General features: G+C 37.1%; 1 protein-coding gene across 2 annotated transcripts in view; it reads left to right on the forward strand.

Moving 5' to 3' along the window:
- The window catches only part of lrfn1 (leucine rich repeat and fibronectin type III domain containing 1), a 116,032-nt gene that overhangs the window by 50,776 nt on the left and 40,997 nt on the right, over positions 1 to 24,259 (forward strand). For both annotated transcript variants that reach the window (XM_072392250.1, XM_072392251.1), the window contains one exon: positions 8,946 to 8,997. The gene's annotated coding sequence lies outside the window, so the exon portion shown is untranslated. The remainder of the gene's footprint in view (positions 1 to 8,945; positions 8,998 to 24,259) is intronic.

Raw genomic sequence — 24,259 nt, forward strand, 5'->3', positions numbered from 1 at the left:
GAATAAATCATATAACATGGCAGCAGGCTTTACCAAGATAGTACAGAACCTGCTGAGCATCTTTTGAATTTGGGATGCACTCAACATTTTACTTCCACCAGCAGTGGTTTAGAAAAGACAGAAGTGTGCCTTAAGAGTGAATGAAGCTCATGTTTTTATTAGACATACAGTAGGCAAAGATGCAGTCTACTACTGCCAGCTGTGAGTGATGTGATTAAATCTAAGGTGAGCGGTTAATTATACCTTGTTTGTATTGCTTGATTGCCAATTACACAATAGTATTATTATTTTTCCAGCTTACACATTCATTTGTCAATCAAAGGCACTTTTACAAGTTTACTTTTTAATCATTTGTGAGTCCCTGAAATTGAATGATTCTTTTTATTTGTGTTTGACTAACCAACCATTTCCTGTTTTAATGATCTTCTAATTTCATCCTAAATCGTGAAGCTCTTCAAGTTTGTTTCAATATGAACTCTGTAAACTAATCATAGATCATCCTTCTGACATTTAATATGAGGAAGAGTTAAATATCACATCAATGATAGCTTACAGGTACATGGGATAAATTAACAGTTCGGCGCTATTAATATTTGCAGCCGTATGTAATGACAGCTGCGCTGATGTTGTTTAAGAATCTAATTTTCAGAGTGGCAATGAAGCGAATGTGTCCGTGCCAAGATCCAAAAGGACTATGATAATACAGCAAAATTAGGTGTACATCCAACTTTATATATCGGATGAAAATGCATACTTTTAGCAAATGCATGGTTGTAAACGTATGCATTAACTGAGAAACCCTCACAGACACTCACAAAGTGCTTCTGCAGCAGAGTATTTCCTAAACTGCATTCTAAGCTTGCAAACATATATATACTGTAAGAATAATGAATACAAATGTGAATTCAAGCAGTCAAACATGCCTCTAACTTTTATGCCAGTAACTTTATTTGTAACCTTATGGCATCATTGTTTGGTGAATAACTACATTATGCAACAAAGAAAATTAGAAAGAATGCTAAATCTCAGTGTATCACACAAATGTGAAAAGAGGCCACTGGCAGAATACATGGAGTGTGGTATAATTGCATTCACAGTGCAGTATATCTGTGCTTTGGGCTTTGGCACCTCCTGCACAAGAACAGTTCAGTCACATGAGCAGCCAGACTGGATTCTCCTTGCAGCCCATTAGAAGATAGTCTGCTCCTTTTAAATTGGATGAACAGACATGATCTGCCATTACATTAGCTTATGCCAAGAAAACCTGCTTATAAAACACTACCGTAAATTCTTCCTGTTTGTAACTGATATCAAATTTGAATCAATCCTTCCAGAAATAAAAGGAAAAAGACAATGCATAGCCTTATTTTGTGCGTCAATACTAGTATCAGTTGGCTCTGTTGGTTCAGGTTGCTTCTCAGGCAGATTAACACAAGATCAGGCATGAATTGCTTCTATGCTGCTGTCATGTGCAGATGTGTATTTGTATCTGTGTTTATATTATTACAGATTTTTCATAAAATAAAAAGCTTTGCTGTTTTCCATTTACGCATAGTTTGTTTATTGCATGCTGTTAAGTAATCAGCAGAGAACTTCAAAAAGAGGTGTGTTTGGTGATTTGTTGTATTAATTAGTACCTTATGGATGATGAATTCACCTTGTAAATCATGACAAGTGGCTCTCCCCCATCTGACTGCATATGTATTGCTTTAGGTAATCAGTAATTATCACCCTGGCCTGCTGATACCTGCTACAAAAGCCACATTTCCTGGTCTCATAGTAAGCAGTAAACTGCAGTCCACCAATCCAAAGGGTCTGAGGGTTGTTCCTGACAGCTTTCACCTGTCAGAAGTGCTCTCAGTGAAGACATTGAACACCAAGTTGCTCTCTGTGGCAGACAATCACCTTCAATTGGATCTCTGCCACCGCTGGTGTGATTGTGTGAGTGAAAGGGTTAGAGAGAGGCGTTGTGCAACACAAAAGCTAGCAAAGGTAACAAAGTAACTGTAAAAGTATGCCATTCTCATGATTTTTAAAGGTTTTGCCAAAAACATGCCTATTTGTACTTCCAATTATTTGTACAGCTTTTCTTTAATGCCACCACATGTTGGAAACCTGTCTAAAATATAAATGTTTCAAACAGATTTGCTCATCATTTTGGGGTCTCGGTATCATGTTCTCAATGACTGACAGTTTTGTTTCATGGAAGTTTTTGTTTTGTTTCATGGAAGTTTTCCCTTTTTGCAAATCAGTATGTTGTGTAAACACATCATAACAAGAGGGTTGGTCACAGTTGTCGATGGCCACACCATAGGCTGAGTACAGAAGTGAAATCAAAAATGAGGATCACACAAAAATGGAATAGCAGTAGCCAGAACTGTATAGTCCTAAACATAGTGCTCTGCTCTGTGAATTAGGAAACCAGCAGTTGCTGTGTTAAAACAAACCCATCCTTCTTGCACACTGTCTCTCATACTCACTGATTATTTATGTAGTCCTGCTAAATGTGCTGAGCATGCCTAAGTGTATAAATAGCAGTATGGACATCATCAAAGACTGCAGCTCACAGGGGGAGAGGAGAGGCGAAAGAGCTTACACTAGAGCATCAGATCATGAGCAGCAGAGATGATCCTCCCTGAGTCATCAAGAACTGAAGGAAACTCTTATCCCTCGCATGTTCCTGGTTTGCATGTTAGGGCCTCATGGATAACTATGCTGACCTTTCTGACCACTGGAGCACAGCTTTGCGTTGTGCTTATTGCATAATTATTTTTACTAGATTATTTGAAGTGCTTTATTCTATTACTGTGTTCTCATTGGTTCACTAATTTATACTTATGGTTTCGTAAAAAACAGACTTGCTAATGTAACTGCCCCCAGAAATAGCTGTTTAACCAGAGCAGTTATTAGAGCATATCTTATTTGATGTGATTCTCTCAGGCAACTTGTATTATTGCTCAGCGTCATCACCGTCACTGTCTGCATCTTGTGGAGATTTCTTTCCTTAAGAAAGAAGTAACAGCAAAGAAAAAAAATAAAGGAATAACAACATCCCAGTCATACTAAATTTGATAGTAAAACATTAACACATCTTTTTGTCATCAATTTACACCCCCACAATTATCTCTATGCACTCATGTGTTCCAGCTCAACAGTGCTGTTCAGGCTTCCGCTTTGCCTTAGGTTGTTGCTTTTGTCTGGATCTCTCTTAGCTCTGGAGGTCACATTGGTCGCCCTGAGGGTACTTGTAATGGCCAGTGTGCCAACTATGGGTATGCTTAAAGGACCATATGCTGACTTTAAATCTCACCCAGTGGAGGCTGCAGTGTAATATGGCTATTTGGTATAGTGAAATTCATAACATGCTTAACGTGCAGAACAGAGCCAAAAAATTGCACACCAGCATGCAGGGGATTAGATTAGATTAGAAGGTATTTCTTGAATCTTTGTCTTTCTCGTCATGCCACTTCATGTTTTGTAATCCACATGCATCACTTTGAGACAAGCGGATGAGATAGACAAAAAAAAACGGACCTGCACAGAAGTGATAAACAAACCTTTTTCTGTTGTTTGAAACTCATTCTGATGGTAAAATACCTCCCTTTAGGAAGTGTCCCTTTTTTTGAGGATTATATAATAGCAGCATGACAACTATCCTCAAAATGCTTATATTTTAGTCAGGCAGAATAATAGAGAAATGGATGTGTTATAAGCCTAGCATTTTCACACATGGTTTAGGCATTGCTATAGAGACACCCTGTAGCAGGTTCCTTTTCACTCTTCATTAGGAATTCTAAAGGGTGTGTCGACTGAGAGATGATAATGTTTCTATGGACATTGCTGGCCTCTGGTCATACGCCAGTAAGCCACAGTTGCTGAAAATACATGCAAATTCAGTTTCAGCATGGAACGGTTAGATTTTCTATGGAAAGCTCATCTAAATGAAAATGTAGAAAGATCCAAATAAAATGTTGTTACCATGTGAGGTAAAAACAAGCTTACAGTTCTCCAAGGGGCTACCTTATTTTGCACACTGAATCCCTGAAACACTGAACAAATAGATGTATGTCCTTGAGGAAAGTCTGCAAATGAAGAGCCTACGTTGATAGGTTGTTTTAAATAAAGCTGTTGCAGAGCTGATAATATCATGGGCTAACACACACACACGCACACATGGGCTATACATATACAGTATATGATTGTCCCTATATATATATATATATATATATATATATATATATATATTCTCTGGGTCCCTGTTCCTTAAATGCTTACATTCTTGTATTTCTCACATGATCGTATTTATGGATTTTGGACAGGTGGTCAAGTAAAAGATAGCATTTTAGACTTTTCAGTCCAGGTTCTGAGTAATTATTTTCAGAACTTGTTACCATTTTGTAAAAACCGAGGAAATAACTGACATAGTAATGGATATTTAATAACCCAAGGAATTATGCTTCACAAGCTGCAGATCATCTATTTTAGCAGAAATAAAGCTCTAGCCAGAGGCTTTGGGCCTAATAATATTTGATTTTTAAAAGGTGTTATCTGTCTCTGTATTCACACAATCCAACACAGTGTTTTCATTTAGAAAAAAAGACAAAACTTCAAACATAGAGATGGAAGTCCTCCTACAAACCTGGTCTTCAAACTTGGTTTAACCATATATGCAAGTAGTGCATGTGTTTGATGGGTCTGCGTAGGAGTTTGATGAGTAGATGCAGGGTCAGTTAGCATGCACTCACAATATGTCCAGTGACAGCTACAGGAGCATGAATAGCTCCAGTGTAGTGTGAGTTATGTGTGCTATGTGTGTATTAATCAATTCCATAGTGCTGAGTGCTTCAGAGAACATGAACATAGGATGGACATCTCAGGGTGGTACGACATCCATGAAATTGCACTTCTCACATCACCGTTTTAGGTCAGCCAGAAAGCTTGCCTTTAGATGCAATGCATGTTGAAAATAAAGGTTTTAAGCTCTATTAGATTTTATTTGAAGACTTCAGATTGAATATCATCTATGGTTTACATTAAGGAAGCTCTTGTAGGGAGGTGAGTTACAAACACAGACTGAAAAAAATGTGTTTCCTTTGAATGTAATGGATTGCTGCTCTAAGGTTGCTCTCAATGTCAGGGTCTTCTGAAAAGCCTTACCTTGTTTGTAATTAAGAGAGGGGTTGGTAAATATGTCTTGCTTGGACAAACACCCAGTGCTGCCTTTGGGGGAGATAAATGAAGAAAAAAAAAGTGTGACTGTTGAGTTATAATCAAAATTGAGGTTATTGCAATTACATTTGTAGAGGGAATTCAACAGTATTCCTCTTGCTATTCCTCTGTTTTTTAATTATGTCTGAAAAAATAAAAAGAAGAGGAAACAGTCCCCTTTTTTAATCTCTAAAAGTTTCTATTAAGTGTGTTAACCCCGTGTGTCGGTGGTTTTGGAGTTTGGAAAGAGAGAAGAAACAGTGGCTCCCTGGAACAGTTCTAGCCTACAAACAGCAATACTGAAGTTTAATTAAATTAGTGTGGTTATGTGCTTTGAATAGTTTCTACACCAAATCAGTTTTATTGTTTCATTGCTGACCAGAAAAGATTTAACGTTTTGCATGTGAAATTGATGCTACCTAAAGCTAAACACTGCATCTGAGACATAGAGACCAAGCCTAAGAAAACATTTTGCTGAAGTCATAAGTAAACCTGAAATGATAAGTACAGTTTTTAATGCTTCTCCAAACCAAATGCAGAAAAGAATGACAAATTGATGTAACACTGTGTGTTCTGAAGTGTCTGGCTAACAAGGACACTAGCAACACAATCAACTAATAAAGCCATAAACCTCAGCCTTTGAAAAATTTGCTTTTGTGTAGTTCTGACAACGTGCTGTAATCACAACTAACACTCTAGGTCCTCCTCAAAGTCGAGGTGGGATGCTTAACAGCTAAGTTTCTAGGATAACATTTTGTCAAGGGACTGTTCTGAACATTTGAAGGACTCAGTCCCTTGTTTAGTGAGATGTCAAGGATGCTTCTGTGTATCCCTAGTGTTCTCTAAGTAGGCCTACCCACGGTCCTTTGTGCATGTAGAAGACAGTTCAGATGAAAAATGGAATGTTTTTGTATTTATTGTCACCGTAAAGTTGTTAGCATGGTAACATATTCCATCAAAGTATTGCGTATTGTGTGTGAAGAGTTTAATTGACAGTAGGATCATTGCCGTGACATATGCTGACTTGTAGGGACTGTTCCATCACATATATTCTGAATGCTACTATTGTCACAAAATTGCAAATTTTTTCGGTAGATTAATTCAGAATTACAGAAAAATAATATATGAGCCCAAAGAGAACTCATAAGAATATTTGATCTTTACAAGCATGTGGAAATGGCAGTGCGAAATCTGGTTATAAAAGATAGTTTGTGGTTAGGTAAAATAAAATTAAGCAATTCACTTCTACATCTATGTAAGATTCAACTTAAATTTGTTCTATATGATGAAATCCAATTTAGAAAAGTAACTAACAACTCAAGCTGTTAGATTAATGAAGTTGGGTGAAGAGCAAGAAAGTTTTCCTCTGCAAAAAATTGGATTAGAAGGAATAATAGTAAAGCACATGTACCTTGGTTTTGTGGTTCTGAGGGAGGATGATGCCAACAACTTTCTTATTTGGCTCTGCTGCAACTACCACCCACCACTGCAGTGTAGTGGGTTGTTAAATTGATCAATTTTCCTTTGACTGAAAAGATAGTTGCGTTAGGAGTCTAGTGCAACTCATTGTGAAAAGGAACAGCAGTAAAGTGTAACTGAAGCTTTTTATTTGTGTACTGGTTATGTATTACTGATGGCTGGATCTTCTAATGTTTCTATTGTTGTCAGACAGCAAGAAAGACTGAGACCTGCACTGCTCCAGCTCAAGTTAACCCCTGCTATCCATTGTAAGTGTTTGATTTGCAAACGACTCTTCATACCAGTCATGTAACATGTCGGTCAAACTGTGACTAGATGCCATTGAAAGGTGTCGCCAGAACAGCGTGAAAATTCCCTTTTCTACTTTCACTTCTGTCTACCTATAAAAGAAGCCGCTGTCTGTGAGCAGTGCATGTGATGAATTTACATTAAGTACTGCTGAAATCAAAATATAGATTTCAAATCATGATATTTTATCAGACATCATGTTTATAAATTTACTAGGGGAAAAAAATCCTGAGAACACACGAGATTACATACACGAGACTTATAGAATGCATGTAAACATCTTTGTCCAACGGAAAATGTATTAAATCAAGCTTCTTAAAGCCATTCCAGCATCCAGATAATCCATTTATGGGGTCAAATCACTCCTATGTGTATCCTCTCAACTAGACTTAGATTGACCAAGGCACACACATGTGGCATCTTCCATCTTTTTATGTAAACAGTAAAGGCATTCTCATACTGTCCAAAGCATCATAGCATCGGCTATACTTTGGTTAACGGCTCAATTCTTCTCCTGTGCATGCAGGGACAGGGATGGGGATTGCATTAAACTGTCAAGTTGAGCTGTAAGTATATCTCAGCTCAACTAAGCATGTCACAGAAAAAAAATCAAGAAAATGTAAATGAAGCTTTAAGACGAATTTATTTATAGTATGGTGAAATAGATGACAGCAGAGATAGTAACAGAGAAGCAGCTAGATGCTTACAGCTAACAATGGCTGATAGTTGGCAGGTACTGTAGAAAACCCCTTTATCTTTTTATAGCCTCATAAGCATTGTCTTACATTATTCTTGCACGTGTGGCTTATGTAACAATTTTATTTAGGGAAAATACTAATACTATTTTTTGGGGACTGGAGGGTTTGCTTCAGTAAACAACAGGTGGAGTGACTAACGATTGTGGTTGGTAAAGACCCTGGCAGCATTTCTTTTACTATGCTGGCATGCCTCAGCAGGAAGAAATTATGCAGGCCAGTGTGACTGGCCTGAAAGCATAAGCAACAGCAACTTATCTGACAGACTTTTTATCAGTAAGGAACATTAAAATCCATGTGACTTTGTAGAGTGTCTATGTAGCTTGACTCGACACCTTTCAGTTGGACGATTTTGTAAACTGTGATTTTTATCTTCACTGCTGATGCTGTGGTTGAAAGGTTGGATTGCATATTTGACAGAGGAGCAGAATAAGAACAGTTGTTATTAATTAATGAGTTAATGATCTGATTAAGATTTTAATGAACATCTAATAAATAAACAAGCAAGTGTTACAAATTAAAACTAATGAGCTGTAATGGGTAATATGACCGCAGCTCATATAAGCTTCAGCCTGTATGGTCAGTGTTGATGCTGTTGTAGTTTTGGACTGCATTTAATGGAAATGGATTTCACTTCTTCACAGTACCTTATAATGTTTCTGTGCCATTGTTCAGTTTATTGGCTAAATCAAACATTATGGAAAATATGTGGATTCTTTTCATTTGACAAACTAATGAGGCAGTTTTTGTTTGTATTGTACAGGTTCTGTTGTACAGCACAAAAGAAAACCCCTAAACCTCCATATTCAAATGTATTCACTGCATCTGATAAGTGTAATGGAAAATTATATATTTGAAGGAAAAAACTATCTCGAGCTAATGGAAGTGTTCACTATACGATTGCGGGTTAATTATCTTATTGACAGACACACACGAAAAATCATTAGTTATGCATATAAAGCAGGAAATTGTCTTTACAGAAGAAGGGAGGTAAAACAATATTTCTGTCGGAAAATGTATTTCATCTTGGCAGAAAATTATTGTTCTACCTCTTAAAAAATACCGAATCATTTGTATTAGGTCTGGAAGGAAATCAAGGATTCAATTCTAAATGAAACATTTTTGATTCTGACACTGTTGAAACTGCTGCGTGTGGCCTTCTGTGTTATTTGTTTGCTTCTACATTAAAGTGTGGCCTGTTATTTCTCTCTGCAGACTGCTTTGAAGTAATCTCAGTGAGGAGCATCCAAATTGACGTGCTATTCAGGTGAGTTTTCAAATAAGAATTACATTTTTATCACACATTACCACACATTCAGACTTTAGACATGGGCAGAAGGTGATTTTGCAGTTTTACAGAAGAGAAAGACTTTGATAGCAATACATGAAAGTGTGTTGGCACCCTTTGACGTGACCGACCACTCAGAGTCAGCATATTTGACTCATCGTGCAGGCATACTCTGTGCACAAAGACAAAGCCTGCAGTTTTCAGTGTATACCTGCCTTTTCTCCCAAATATTAACAGAAATGGAGCCACATAGGAATTTAAAAGAACATCTCACTCTTTTCCTCGCCTCTGTCACATGCTGCTTTAACCTGATGTTCACATTGGAGAGAAAGAGAAAGCCTCCGCATAGTGACACTGTTAGCTATCCTCTCAAATAGGCAGGGTTGGGCTGGCGCCACGGCTGTTTGCCTCATAGCCTGCGCAATGGGAGTCGGCTCCATTATCAGAGCTGCTGCTTTGCCACCCTGCAGCAAACCCAGCATCTTCTGTTCCTGCAGATTTAATTCCTTATCTCAACATGGAAAACAGCCCCTCTGATGAACAGCAGAAAACACCCTGGGCCAGTGTGAACATGGGTTCAGAATACATACAAAAGATGGCTTAATAAATTTATTTATGTTTGTAGTCTCTTATAAAAATATGTTGTACTAATCTCAGATGGATCACCAAGGAAATTTGCTTCATACAGTAAACAGTTATTTAGGGAAGGAAGGCTCCCATCACCATCACATTGTATATTGAGGCAATTATTTATGAGGCTGCCGTCAAGCATGCAAACATCTGATATGTGCCACCAGTATTCTAAAACAGAACAAGCTGTCTTCATGCTTCTGTTTGTCGTTTAATAATAGCTGCACGACCAACTGCTGTACTCGCACATGACATAAACTCAGCATGATCATATTGTTAAAAATCATGCGAGAGCACATTATCACCTCTCAGGAAATGGAACAGCTGCTTATTGTTAATGAGAAGTTTCCATTAAATGCCCTTGTGCAAAGAAAAGATCCAAGTTTGTGACTAGGACATCTCTTTAGATTTGTCTCTCCATTTGTTTCCTATGTTTTCTTTATTTTTGACAATTTTGAATTTTCTTTCTCACTTGATTTGATAAAATCTGTGATGTTATCAAAAGATCTGAGTTGTTGGGGCTTTTTGAGCCCTTTGCTAATGCCTTCATCAATGTCAGAAAAGACCACAAGAGTAATAATTTTGTTGTCAGTTTGCCCAGCACCTGAACCAAAGGGTATTATGTTCACACAAAGAAGACATGTAGCTTCATATATTAATTTAAGTTGCTTTCTAGCCTTTAGAGTGACAGGTCTTCACTTTCTTATGGTAGTGCTGTTCTACCTGTAGTCTAATACATAAAAATTAATTTATTACAACCACAAAAGTTTTGAAGGGATGCTTCAGGTTATTTGAAGTGGGGTTGTGTGAAGTACTTATGAGTACTTTGTACCTTTCCTGCAGTAGACAGCAGGAGAAGCAGGAAGGAAAGCAGGAACAAAAGAAGACCCAATTTTCACCACCGAACGACTCAAACGTCAAAAATTTCATAGCGATTCAGTGAAAGTTAAATCAACCATTGTTTACTTTGTCACTGTTTTCTCAAATGAACAACGTCTGTGTTGCTTCGCATCACTACGTGCGCTGCATCTGCCTAGCGCATCCTGCCACTGATCGACAGAGGCCCTAAGAAGTTGTGTCAGAACTTGTTGGATATCTTCTTCCTGGGTTTGCTTCTACCATTTCTCCTCTGTTTCTTATCAGACATTTTTCTTCTTGCTCATACAGATATCCTGTTTTCTCTCTAGAAAAAGGCATGTCTTTGTCTTCTCTTATGTAATCATCTATTTTTACCGTCTCGTAGTTGTTGTTTTGGCACCAGATGTGCTGAACTGAGTCACTTTCAAAGGGAAAGCGCTGTGGCTGTCATTCCTATGTCAGCATTTGTGTTTTATATATATATATATATATATATATATATATATACACAATTTTGCAAGAACAATATAGATTGTTTTTTTATAAAACTGCGCGGATGGGTTTCTACACCTGTTATACTTGATTAGGGTTAGGAAATACCTATATGGTAGAGGCAGTCAGCTATTACCTGGAAACATGAAAATAGACCTACATTTCTGCTTTCTTCATAATGTATACAACTTTGACCTTTGATAGATGCAATGTTGTTCTCACCACCACCTGGGGTGGGACTCATCACTCTGGTATCACTTGTAACCATATATATCACCATAAAATTAAACTCAAGGGAAGAGAATATTTTTTCTTTTGGTTGTTCCGCATGTATTTTGGACCCTTCAAGTGCTTCCACTGTATAATAAAGTGTTTAAAGGAACCTTGACTAATATGGCTTGTAGGTTTTAATCAATACTAGTATCGGTTCTACAGATGTGACATTTGACGGACTTTAAATGTTCCAAGTTTGTGTTGCACTCGTAGGCCGCCATTGTTGTTTTTGCTGCAGTTATTACTTTAATGACTTCAACTGGCTGGAATGCCTGTCTGATTGGTCATTTCAATTCAAACCGCAGGGCGCCACAACTGGTGAAAACAACACTGAAGACATTTCTGGAAACGAACACTGAAATGAATATGGTCAGAAAGGGTGGGATTTTTAAGGTTTTTTTTATTTGTGATGCATAGTCATTTTGTGTTTTTATGAATTTTTAAAAAAAATCTTATTGGTTTCAAGTTTTAAATAGCTGAGAACAGTGTTAAGTTTAAGAGATGTTCCAATTCGTGAGGCTCACTTTGTGTCAGTGAGTAGGGGTGTGTCTGCTTTGAAATTTTACATGGACGGATTTCTGTGTGGAGTGATAAAGTTTGTTAAAGGGTACATTCACTGTTCAACGACAATGGGATACAGAGAGGACGAATGATTACATTATGTTTAGTAGCAGTCTTCTATTACAACGAGTAGCACTCGTGCATTAGGGAAGATGTGGTGAGAACACAGCCACAGCCTTTAGAAAGGTGTCTTTGCTCCTTTTGTAACCAGCAGGAAAGCTGTGAAGGAAAGTTCCTTGTTGCCTTTCAAGTGAAAAACTGCAAAAAATAAATTTAGGACTGGTTTTAGCCCTTGTGTAAAATTACTAAACAAATGAATACATTAAAAAATTTGTTTTCTAAGCCACTGCAGAAATTTAAAAAAATATTCATTGCTGAACAGGCACCATAACATGATATGCACGAGATATCAACACATGTGGACACTTAATAGTGCACATATCGACTCTGATCATTTTCAGGTAGCTGGGCTTTACATAATGTGGCTCTCTGAGAACACATTGATTTTTCTTGCTTTGAACTGGCAGTCCCGCAGGATGCTCGTCTGCTCAAGGGGAGTGTCTGGTTTTAGCACTGCACAGAAAGCAGCTATCGACCATAATTTGGCAATTTGGATGAAATAGAAAGTTAATAATCCATAGTATGAGCAATAACATGGCCTTTGAAGGCAAAACCATTGCATTAGCAAATTTAATTCACCTAGTAATACGTGAAAGAAGATGTAGAGCTTCGTATGTTAAATGACATCAGTGAGGATGGGTTGAGTAGAGTGTGGTTCTTTGAATTGGTTTAGCATACAAGAGATTTAGTGTGTGGTGTTATAGACAAGTTGATTGTGTGGTCCTGACTATTATGTGTCTTTATTTTTCTTCTGAATGTGATCTTGGTCTGTTTTAGTGAACTGCTTCCAGCAAATGTTTGTACTTTTGACATCTTATTACACTTGACATCCAGCTTACAATACATCAGTTTCTCTAAAAGTGGTTTTAGACAGAGAACACACAGATATAAGTCATGACTGCTGTGCAGCTCATATAATTCATTTCAGACGTCCATGTTTGTGCAAATGCATTCTTGTGTTTAAGCAGTTGTATTTACTGTAAAGAGAAAAAAAATTGAAAACATCATGAAATTGAACAAGACAAATGTATGTTTTATTTAATTTTTTTAATAAATCTTTTTTCCCTTAATCTTTTTTAAATGTTGTCTATACCATAGTTCAAACAAATCAGGTTATGGTATTTCAACCAACAGAGAACATAGTTTTGTTTGTAAAGCACAGAGCTAATCATCCTGTGGCAAACTTACAAATTATACCAGTTTTTTGCCAATTTGCTTTTTTGTCTTATTTGTTTGGAACATGTGCCTGTTCATGACACCGACATCTTCATGAGTCCTGTTTGGAGCCAACTGGCATGTGGTTCCTGTTTGGAAATGGTTTTATGTTTTTGGCTTGAAAACCACTCCTGGTTTTCACTTGCATTCCAAAAGCACCTTGTGAGAGCTGGATAACTGATCCTGAGTGCAACTGCTTTCAGACAGTTTTTAAAAAGTCGTAATGGCTATGAATATGTTAAACACAAATTAGAAAATTAACCTAAGGCTGCAGCAAAGTAAATAACCAAGTAAATAAATGAATATCAAGTAATTTAATTACTATAGTTGCTTTTGGATGCTCTTAAAATACTTATTTAACAGTTCTCCCTTCTTTAAGTTTGATAAAGGCTTCATAAGCATTACACCAGGTTATTATTCAACCTCGTGTTTTCTGTATAGAATGTAATCATTACCATAATGCTTGATATAATGAACCTGCCCTAAGCATGGCATTTTCTAAATGATTGATTATAAACACCAATGGAGAGAGTCATGTATGTATTTTTTTTAATAAGGTGAATAACTTTAGCATTTATGACTTTTTGATTAAATATTACAGTTCCTATGGCGTGTCTAAATGTTTTTCTCATGTTATTGTACATACCTTTTTATTTCTATGCATACAAGACCCAAGACAAATATATCAGCAAGATCAAAATTTCAACTTTTGAATCAGTTTAAATTTGACTTTCTCAATGCAAATAACTGTTTTGAGATCTTTTGTTGGCATCTGCTGCTTTTCTCAAGGCTCCACAATTAAGCAGGAGGAGGGCAAATCCCTTCTTTATTCTGTGTCAGTTTGAGGAATGGCTAATGAAAGACGCACTGTGCCGAAGCAGTACAAGTTGAACAGCAGCTAGATTTCACGCACAATGGAATCCATTTTTAAAACAGTGTTTATCTAAGGATCTGTCAATTATTATTCATTACCACACAACAGCAGAGATGTCTGAAAGTGCAGTGAAACTTTACTGAATAGCATGCTTAAACATTTTCTATCTAATACAAACAGGTATCATGTACAGCCACCTGTAAATCCAAACTTGCTGCTCGGAGGCACATTAATGGTTATGTTACAGCTGATGTCTGCTTTGTAGCTTATTTCATCCATTCCTGTGGTAATGTCTTAAGTCATGACTCACTCAATTACAGATAAATGCATTAGAAAATGGAGGTTAACACTCGAAGTTAAGATCAATTTAAAAGAGCACCTCAAGGTTTGTGCACTTGTTTCCTGACATTTTTAGGGCAGCACTCCCTCACAACGTTATCTTTTTAAATTACAGAAGATACCATATTTTTTTTATCTACCTTTCATGTGTCACGCCCCCCAGGTTTACAGCTCCTGCACTTCCCCAGATCTGACAACATCCTCAGGACAACTCTCATATATCATCATTAAAGAGCTTGGACTCAGGCACTTTGTCAGAGTTTGCAGCCCAGTGAAAAGGTACAAAGGGGTCAGAAAATAGATCTCTTTGATGAGCAACAGATTATGATGGAGAGGTGAGCAAACAGTATTCTCATTCGCTGCTCACATATACTACCCAGTAAGACTTTCTATCTCCCGCAGCAGCAAAATAATGTTTGATCCCAAAGACAAGCTGCAAATGGGATGTAATCCTCTTGAATCTTTAACAGTAAAAGGCAAATCGCTCTTTTCACTTTGAATAGAAGGTGAAATGAACTATGTTCCCAGAATAATAACAGCTAATTTATTATCACTTCATTATATACATTATATATATGTACAATATTTATAGGCAATCCACATTTAATTGCATTTCAAAGACAATTCTGTATTGTCAGAGGATCTGATGCCTCTTTCAGCCTGACTTTGACTAACATAACAAGTGAATATCTGACGTGAAAATTCCCATTGAGTTCAGTAACATGAGAGCTCACCCAGACTGATTCTACTTCATCTGCAGTTTGCCCACCTACCAGGGAGGTCAAGAAGTTGGCTTCCAAGCACAGCAATATCCTTGTTTACAGATGAGGGTTTATAGCAATTCGCCTGAACAAAAAGCGAAAAAAGGGACTCTTAGAATGAAGCATTCAGGGCTTTTGATAGTTTGAAATAAAAAACACTAATTGTGGTCAGTGTGCTCATGATTTACACGTTTTAATCCTGCCATCAAGATAACGAGACAAAGCTTTCAACTAGAGTGATGCAGAACTTTTAACTGTGACAAGAGGAATAGTTAGGATTACATGCAGATACACTGAGACAACATGAAACCAGACCAGGACTGTGGCATTTTTCTGAGCTTCTGAGCTTAACTCACCTGAAAATATGTTAAAAAAAACAATGATGCTGTTTTAGTAATAAAAAAATAAATACTCAAAATACTGCTTTTAATTATTTTGCACAATTTTAATTGATCAAATAATTTCTTTCAAATTTGTTTGACTTATTGCTGGTAACTTTTTCTTAGCTGTTCCATCTCAGCTTGCTGGTATTGTCAGACTTGGGTCATGTTGTTGTTCACCATGTTATTACTAATTTCATTTAATGACACTGCCGTTGCATGGCAACCATAAAAAGAACAACAGGCATCAGAAATCAGAGGTGACTTACAGAGACATATAGGAGGAAGGAAGTGATGAGAGAAAAGAGATGGTTCCAGACAAGGGATATAAGCAGAATCTCCTTTCTGTCAATGTGGAGAATGTGAACTTATTCGACTGTGGAAGGACTATTTTGCCACCCAGGTCATTTTAACATGAAGGGACGTCTTTGTAGAACTCAGATTGAACTTTAGGTGCACTCCCTGTATGTCCACACAACACACAGGAAGGAATGAAATGCATCTTAGTCTACAAGTGGTGTAATCCACCTTGTTACCTATAGACCCCATATTCAGCATTTCAGTGCTGAGGTGCAGATAAACTATTGTGAAACAATTTCTCTAGAAGAATTAGAGAGAAGCAATTTTACTGTTTAAAAACTACAGTGCTGTGCAAAACTCTTTTATTTATTGTTAGAAAAACAGAAAATAGGCCAAATGATTGATTGAAATGTGTGCAAACATAAATGGAAATACAATTTTAAAGTTCTTAAAAGAGTTTTTAAAATTCTAACAAGCTGGAAAAGTAGCAGCCCGAACCCTCTTAGACAAGATTTGTTTAAGTAGACTTCAGTAATAGTTCTCCAGGCTTCTTGAAGGACATTCCAAAGCTCTTCTTTGGCTGTTGGCTACTTTTTATTCAGTTCTGTCAAGATGATCCAACACTACTTCGATAATGTTGAGGTCTGGGCTCTGGGGAGCATTCATCACTCCATAGGACCTGTTGACACTTATTTTCAGTCCAGTTCGTGTCGTGTCTCATACCTCAGCCTTTTCTCCCATTTTCCCTTCCTTAAGAATGGCTTCTTGACAGCCACCCTTCCATGGAGTCTGTTTCTGATGTGTTTCAGTGAACAGCAGATGGATCACCTGAAGGTCCAAATGCCTCTCTAATGTCTTGTGTCAGGTTTTTGTGTCACTTTTAGATACTGTTCATCTGCTAGAAATCTTTTTTTTTTTTCATCTAACCATCTACAGCCTTCTCTTGTCCTTTTAAGGACCACCATGCTGTGATTCACAAGTTTTCAGTTAATTGCTGTTTGGGAATAACCTTGATTGTAGCAAATAACTATTTAAAGCCTGTCAAACTGTGTCATTTTTGGCCTTTTTTTAATGCAATAAACGAAATGGGAATAAATCATGCATCTATGGGACAGGCTGCAAGTAACAACGTGCATAAAGTACAAATTGAAAATGTTTCTTTGTTGTTTGTTATGTTTAGACACAACACTGGTTCATAAGTTAAATTAAGTTGCTTCTTTATGCTTGAATGAAAAACAATAAAATATATTCCTCTGATAGAGGTCAAGTAAAGGGACTGGACTCAAAATAAGTGAAAAAGCAGCCAATTTCCAAAGAAAAACTTTGAAAGCCCTTCAGAAAGCCTGAAGAACTATTGCTCAAGACCGCTTTAAAAGATCGGAAGCAACTCTGGCTCCTTGGAGGGAAAACAAAGAAATTAGGGGTGTCGGAACACTTTTCCATAGCGCTATACATGTACTTTTGATGCCTGAAAATTTTGCAGTGCTATGTCTACTTGAAAAATGAGTTTGGGTCAATTGAATTAGTAAATCTGAAATTAGTTTAGCTGCCAGCAAAATTCAGCAATCGGGCTAAATTTCTCAAATACTTATAAAAGCTCATTTGAGGTGGGATTTATATGTAATTTCATTTGAATGAAATTACATTTATATGTCAAATGTCAAAGTTGGATGTCTGAACATTACAACAAACAACAGTCCCATTCGGTATGGGGGTAGGATGTTCAAATAGTCTAAAATCCCTGCATAAAAAATGTCTGGCACATCATGCAAAAGCATGCTAACAAGCAGCACAAAACTATCCATGCTTGTGATTCGCATCAGCGGGGCTGTGATAGGCACACACTCAATCCTCCTCACATGTTCTCCGTGCCTCACTTGTCATTTTGACTTCTGAGACTTTTCACGAGGTTGATGTCCCTGCTCTTATGTTTGGACAGTCTCTGGTACCACACTCCAGATAAGCAAATCTAGTTCACCTCCTGTTACAGTTATAGCTCTAAAAAGAGGAGCTGTTGTATCAGCAAATGAAGTAAAATTTGTGCTGTATTTAAAAAGATTTTGTGTTAGTTAAAGGAAAAACTGTAATATTGGTTGTAACTGTAACAGCTAACAGATGTGGTTGCAAAACAGAAAACCAACATTATGAATAATGTTGAGCAGCTTGAATTTTCTAGTTGTGGTTGTATTTGTTATAGCAGTGGCAATAAGAGTAGTACAATACTTTTACAGACTTTTTACAGCTAACTTTTAAAAACCTGTTGATCAGTATAAAAATGGCTAAGCAAGATGGAAGCTTTACATAAAAGCTCTCTGCAGGCAGGCACCGTCAAAAGGAAAGCTGGTGCAGATGCTGAATGATTTTTTTCTTAATGCTTGCCTCTGTGTTTGGGCATAAACAGGAATGTCATCACTTAAATGGAAGCTAACAAGCAAACCGATCGTTGTGATGAGTTTTTACAGGGCACCTTGATAGCTGGTTTTGTTTGGTATTGTGCTTACTTTGTGAGTCTGTGTTTATATGTGTGATTATGACAAAATACGCTCCTGGTGACACCTACTCCTGATACTTAGACAGCAAAGTTTGGCTGCAATTTTTTTGTCTGCAGCCAAACTTTGCCAGTGTGGAAGCTACAGAGATTGATATTCACAGGTAATGCTCAAGATTAATTCAAGTTAGAAAGTGTGGATAGGTGGCCTGATCCATGGTTGTAGAGTTAACGTTTGTGGCTTCTTTCTGTTTTACTCCTCTGTCCCTTGTCATTTGTAATGCGCTTGTATGATGCATCTGATGTATGTCACATTCATTTTTATCCTAATAAATTATTACCAGTTAAAAGCTTTTAGGTAGAAGATTAGATTCATTCTGATTGCCCTCTGATAGCGTTACTTGAGTCCTGACTGTATGAATATGCACCATCTGTTCGTCTTTTTGTTGAGCTTGACTAAACTGATAAATTGGTTTTAGATGTGTTTCAGACTTTTCATATTATTTCCAAGTTTAAGATATCTGTTAGAAAATCAAATATGTTATATTATTTTAAAGTATTATACGTTACTCTATTCACATGTTTTAGGATTGCAATAAATGTGTACAATGAGGTACATTTATTACTTGACTGGTGGTTGCAGAAATGTACAGTAAAAGGGAAGCCTCATTGCATACAATGGATGACATGTCAGAAGAGTAGTCTTTGCAATGTATTGTAGCAGAATAAGGAGAAAAACCAAGTGCATATGCAAGATCAATTTTTGCTATACACATTAATTTATGAGGTATAACACCATATCGATACCATCAGTATGATGTAAATGCACATGACTTGAATAAAAAGGTAATTATCATGCTGATGTTGAACGTAAAAATAGCTGAGAAACAATCAAATCACATACAGCAAGACACAAGTTACGCCTGGTATTGTAAAAGATTATAGAACAGGCACACACAGCAATTGTCAAAACCTAAAATCATGAGACATTTTAGAATTACAGAAATGCAAATTACATACTGGTATAATATTTGTTTCCTTTACTTATATTATTGTAAATTTACAAGCTGCGTGTCTGTTTTTGTTTGTTTCGAGCACCGTAGATGAGATAATAAATATGTTTAGCCGTGCTTGTGAAGTTAGGAGTAAGAACAGGCAAACTGTTTCTCAGTATGATGTCTTACAGAAGTGCCGTGTTTACCGACTCATACTGTGAATTCCTCTTGAGAATCGTGTCAGACCTGGCATCTCTGGAGGCAAACGAAGTGGGACGTCCCCAACTGCAGGAAGATGAGTTAGCAGAGTAAGAATATCCGAAAATACACTTTATTTGCTCTCTAATTCAAATATCTTTGGCTCAAAGCATGCTCACCTGCATCAATTACAAGAGCTTGTCAGCAAGTCAGTTGATCAAATGGAATACATTTGATGCAGATGCAAATATAGAGCACAAAAATGACATGGTGAGACAAAGCATAACAGACTTTTGTAACTGGCCTTATGTACCTTTTGTTTGTTGTGCAGCACAACAAAAGGAGCAATGAATTATTCAGGTACTCCCCAATGGCTGCCCATTTACAGCCGCTCACTTGCATCTGACTGGACGCATTCTTCTGTCGTATTCCTCAGTAATCTGCCTGTTACCTCTGAGTAGGACTCTGCCGTCGCTCTGATTCTTAATTTATTCATTACCCTCCTCCCGCTCGGGGTGCTCGCTGCAAAGCCCCTTATCGTGAATACTGTAGAATATCAAAATGATTGCGAAGGGGGAGGAACATAGAGGATTATTACAGCTATATGTAAATAACAAGGTTAAATATGGCTTTCTCTTCATCAGAGTGCATGCACAACTAAGAAGGAGGTGAGAGAGGAACAACATAATGCAGTGGTCATAGATAATAACATCATTTGCTGTACTGTAATCCATGAAGGACATCTCCCCTCAGACAGCACAGCATGTCATTTTTCTTAACTGCTGTTCCTTCATTCATGCTGATGCAAGGTTGGCTACTGTGACTGCCAGGAAAAGGGAAGATGGTTGATGCTTTCTCTGTGAGGCATTTCTTCAGGATTTAATGCTAACTTCTGTAAGACTAGCTGCCGATACTGTTTGAGGGCTCACTCATTTCTTCAAGATGGAAGTTCATGACACTGAAAAAAGGCACGTGACCGTAGATTCTTGTAAAAATATCAGACTCACGCTGTAAATTGTGTAAATAAATGTAGCATATTTTTAAGATTTGTATGATGGTATTTTTTTTCATGGAATAACCTTTTTATCTCATGCAATAATCATCCATCAGTAAAATGATTTTATTACTAGTGGTAGAGTCTGGCATTCTAGCGTGGATTATCTTTACACACACTTAAATGATAATAGGAAGCAACACATGCCAATAATCCAGACAGAATGTACTTTCCAGAAGAAAGACACCATCAGTTATTTCTGTAAGTGACTCAAGGAGACATATGTGTACTTCTAGGCTACAAATCCCTGTAAAGGCTGTGATAATTATAAGGGGAGCGAAGGAGGCAGAGTGAGGTGACATTGTTATAGAGTGACAAAGTCTGCGTAGGGAGAAGGGAGTGGGTGGATGGATGCATCAACAAAACAGAAGATAGCATTTTACTTCTAACCAGTAGTCAAGTTTTTTACACAAGTACAGTCATTCCACAACCTTTGAATATGTTTTTCTTTTTTGCAAATATGATGACAAAGTTTGTCTAACTTTAAAATGGTCTTCTTAACTCAAAACTGCTACTCCCACCCTCTCCATAATCGTTTCCTTAAATCTAACCATCTTACTTTTGTGTCTAAACCTAACTGTATTAAACTGTAGTTGCACAACCAACAGTGAAATCTTAGGACATATAACTATTTTGTTGAAATTAAAATTAAAACATGCATTTAAAAGCCTGCAGCTTGAAAAGTCTATAATTACTGTACAGTGTTTATAAAAGTAAGAGCAAATCTCTTTGAAAGGCTATGTGACAAATCTGTCTATCTCAGGGCATTGATTAAACATGTGAAAACCTGTCACTGTTCATTGAAATCACATATATGTTTTTCCATTAAAATAATAATGACTTTGTGCTGCAAAATAGTTTAGATGTAAATCTGTGTTGGAGGCCTGTTTTCTCAATCCCTTAATCTGCCGCAGCAACGTTAAAACTGCCCACTATGACAAGATTTGTATGGTGTCCCCTTTAGACCGCAGGGATGTCAATCCCTTATGTAGTTCTCTACACTTTCGCCTCATTTAGTATGTGGCACTTTATATATACGTAAATTAACCCCACCCCTGGGGGAGCCAATCACCACCCCTGATGTGTGATTTTTGCATAAAAAAACAATGTATAATTGTAAGTGAAGAGGTACAGAGAACACAGAGGGTTTATTAATTGGCAAGGGGAAGCTTCTAATGCTTTCATTGCATTTACAGTGCAGTGGCAAGCTAATCTTCACTTTACCTGTCCCTCCTCTCCTCCTATCTTCCCTGATGTGTTTGGCTAGCTGTGCGCAACGTCACTCTGCAGTATTTCTTTTCCCTCATGACACTTGGGGTGGTGCAGTCCAGAAGAATACACACCAAGTGTTCTGAAGTCACTGCCCTGCATGCGTGTGAGGTTCAGCGTAGCAATCACAGTGCAGAATAGGAGCCTGCAGTTCATGACGATAGCAGATGAGTCAAACTCTCTCAAATGCATGTGAAACAAATCAGAGAGCAGAAAAGCAGCAGGAGATACTCTCACACTGAGTTAACATGATCAAAATGAGAGTTAGCACATATGATATGAGCCTTTTAGAATTTAGCAACAGCCTTCAAGGTGAGCAGATCCTTTGATTTCTCATCTATAGTATGAAACACTGGCTTATTTTGATCTATCTTCCATCCTGCCAACTCTTGACTGTAGAAACAGTTAACTGTACACTACAGTTCCCAGGTGGAAATGTTCAGCTTCATTCACTCACGATATGTCTTCCAAGGTTAAAAGGTAAAAAAAATGGCTTTCATTTTCTCATTTTCTTGTCGCTTGTCTAAAAAAAATGTCATTATTTTGTTATTTTTATAAAGACCTGTGATTTTGCCTGTTGTTCTTCTCACTGAATATGAAATTGAAAAGTGTATGAAAATAATTTAATTTTAGTCCTTTTTTTTATCAGGTTTGCAATATGATAGGAACTTAGTGAATTATCTTTTCTTTATTTTCTTTTTAATTTAATGAACACCTCCAGAATTACCAACCTATTTATCATCTTGGAAACCTGTTTTTAGAGTATGTTGAAGTCCACCTAGTCAACAAAAGATTCTTCAATAAAACTTATCTGGTTTCCTTGTCGCAGTCATTGATCATTAATCATGTACTGCTGTCCATATTCAGATGTGTGGGTCATCTGCTCACCAAGCAGAACCAGGTGTCAGCATCATGGTGACACTGATTAAATTCCTTGCCTCTGCTTGTTCCCCTGTGTGCTCTCCTTTTGGCAAATAAATTGGACTTAGGTGACCTTCCATCTGATACACACAGCAAACTTGAGTGTTTAAGCTTCAAGGACCAGTAATGTTAGCTTCAATTAATTGTGACTAGCATAACAGCAGGTGACATGTACGAGATGGTTCATTGCACCATGCACATATTTTACTCATCATCACTCGGAGGCATTACTCTCTGACTTTGTCCCAGTAGGCAAGGATCTAACAGGAATACACTGCTCTGCAGTACATAGGTCAGCGATTGGGCTTCTGTATCAGGCTGGCAGCATATTGTACCATCAAAAACAGTAAGATTTTTATAAAAAAATATTTTTAAGGGGCGTTGTATTGCTTAACTGATTAAGCTGGCCTGGAGCCCTTTCCTGCATGTCTCTATCTATCTACTTTCAAATAAAGGCCAATAGCATTAAAATGAAGAAAAAAAAACATCTTAAAAAAGACATTTTTATTTTAATTTTTCCATTTTAACTTGAAATGCAACAACATATCTGAGGCTTTTCAATAGTAATTAATCCGCAAGAGAGGAAAACAGTCAGATGTATCCTGAGAAAATTGTGGCAATTTGATAATTATTTTAGGATGAAAAGTGGTGTGTTGATAGAAAATAGATTGATAATAATCACAAAATTAAGCATCATGAAAAAAATTCAGTGTTCAGTGTTTAGAAAGCAAAGCTGTTAAGCTATTATCGGTTTTGTCTGCATGATTTCAGTGTTTGTTTGACTATAAAAGCAAAGGTCTTTCACTTTCACTGAACAAATAATCAAAGACAGAAATACTGGATACAGTAACTGGTAATGAAAACTATTATTTACCACCCTATAATGAACACTGTGACAATTAATCATGCTACAAGGATCATATTAATTATTTATAAGTGAAAAGTATAGTTTTCTTTTTTTTTTTCGAAAGGTTTGAAAGCAACTCACTTGTCCTCATTCTTAGTAGTTCAATCGATTAATCCTGTTCCATTGAACTCTGATGGAACATTTCCCCTAAATGATTCAATTATACTCAGAGCCATATTGCAAACATTTTCTATACTGATTAGTGTTTTTTATGGACTGATAAAAAAGGCAGAATTCAATAAATGGGAAACATCAAACATGAAATATAGTTGAGAGGATGCTCTACCTCCAGGAAATGATCTACCAGCAAGTTATGGCCGCACCCATTTTAAGGGCAGAAATTGTGACATAAACACTTTTTCGAAGCTTTCAAGTGGAATGACCTGATGTGTGGTGTCAACTGCCTCACTGAGATCAAAAAGGATTCAAAAAGTGAAGGGCAAGCACAAACAAGGGCAGCTCAAGGGAAACTATTGCTGCCCTAAAGTACATTTTTAATCTGCCTTAAATTGTGTTGTAGATAATGGTGGTCTGCATGTCTTAAAGTAGGAGGAAGATTTAGTCCAGGTTACTAAATACTGAGTGAGGCACATCATTTTGAAACAG

This window comes from Leuresthes tenuis, unplaced genomic scaffold, assembly GCF_036924035.1.
Source record: "Leuresthes tenuis unplaced genomic scaffold, fLeuTen1.0.hap1 SCAF_9, whole genome shotgun sequence".
Classification (NCBI taxonomy): domain Eukaryota; kingdom Metazoa; phylum Chordata; class Actinopteri; order Atheriniformes; family Atherinopsidae; genus Leuresthes; species Leuresthes tenuis.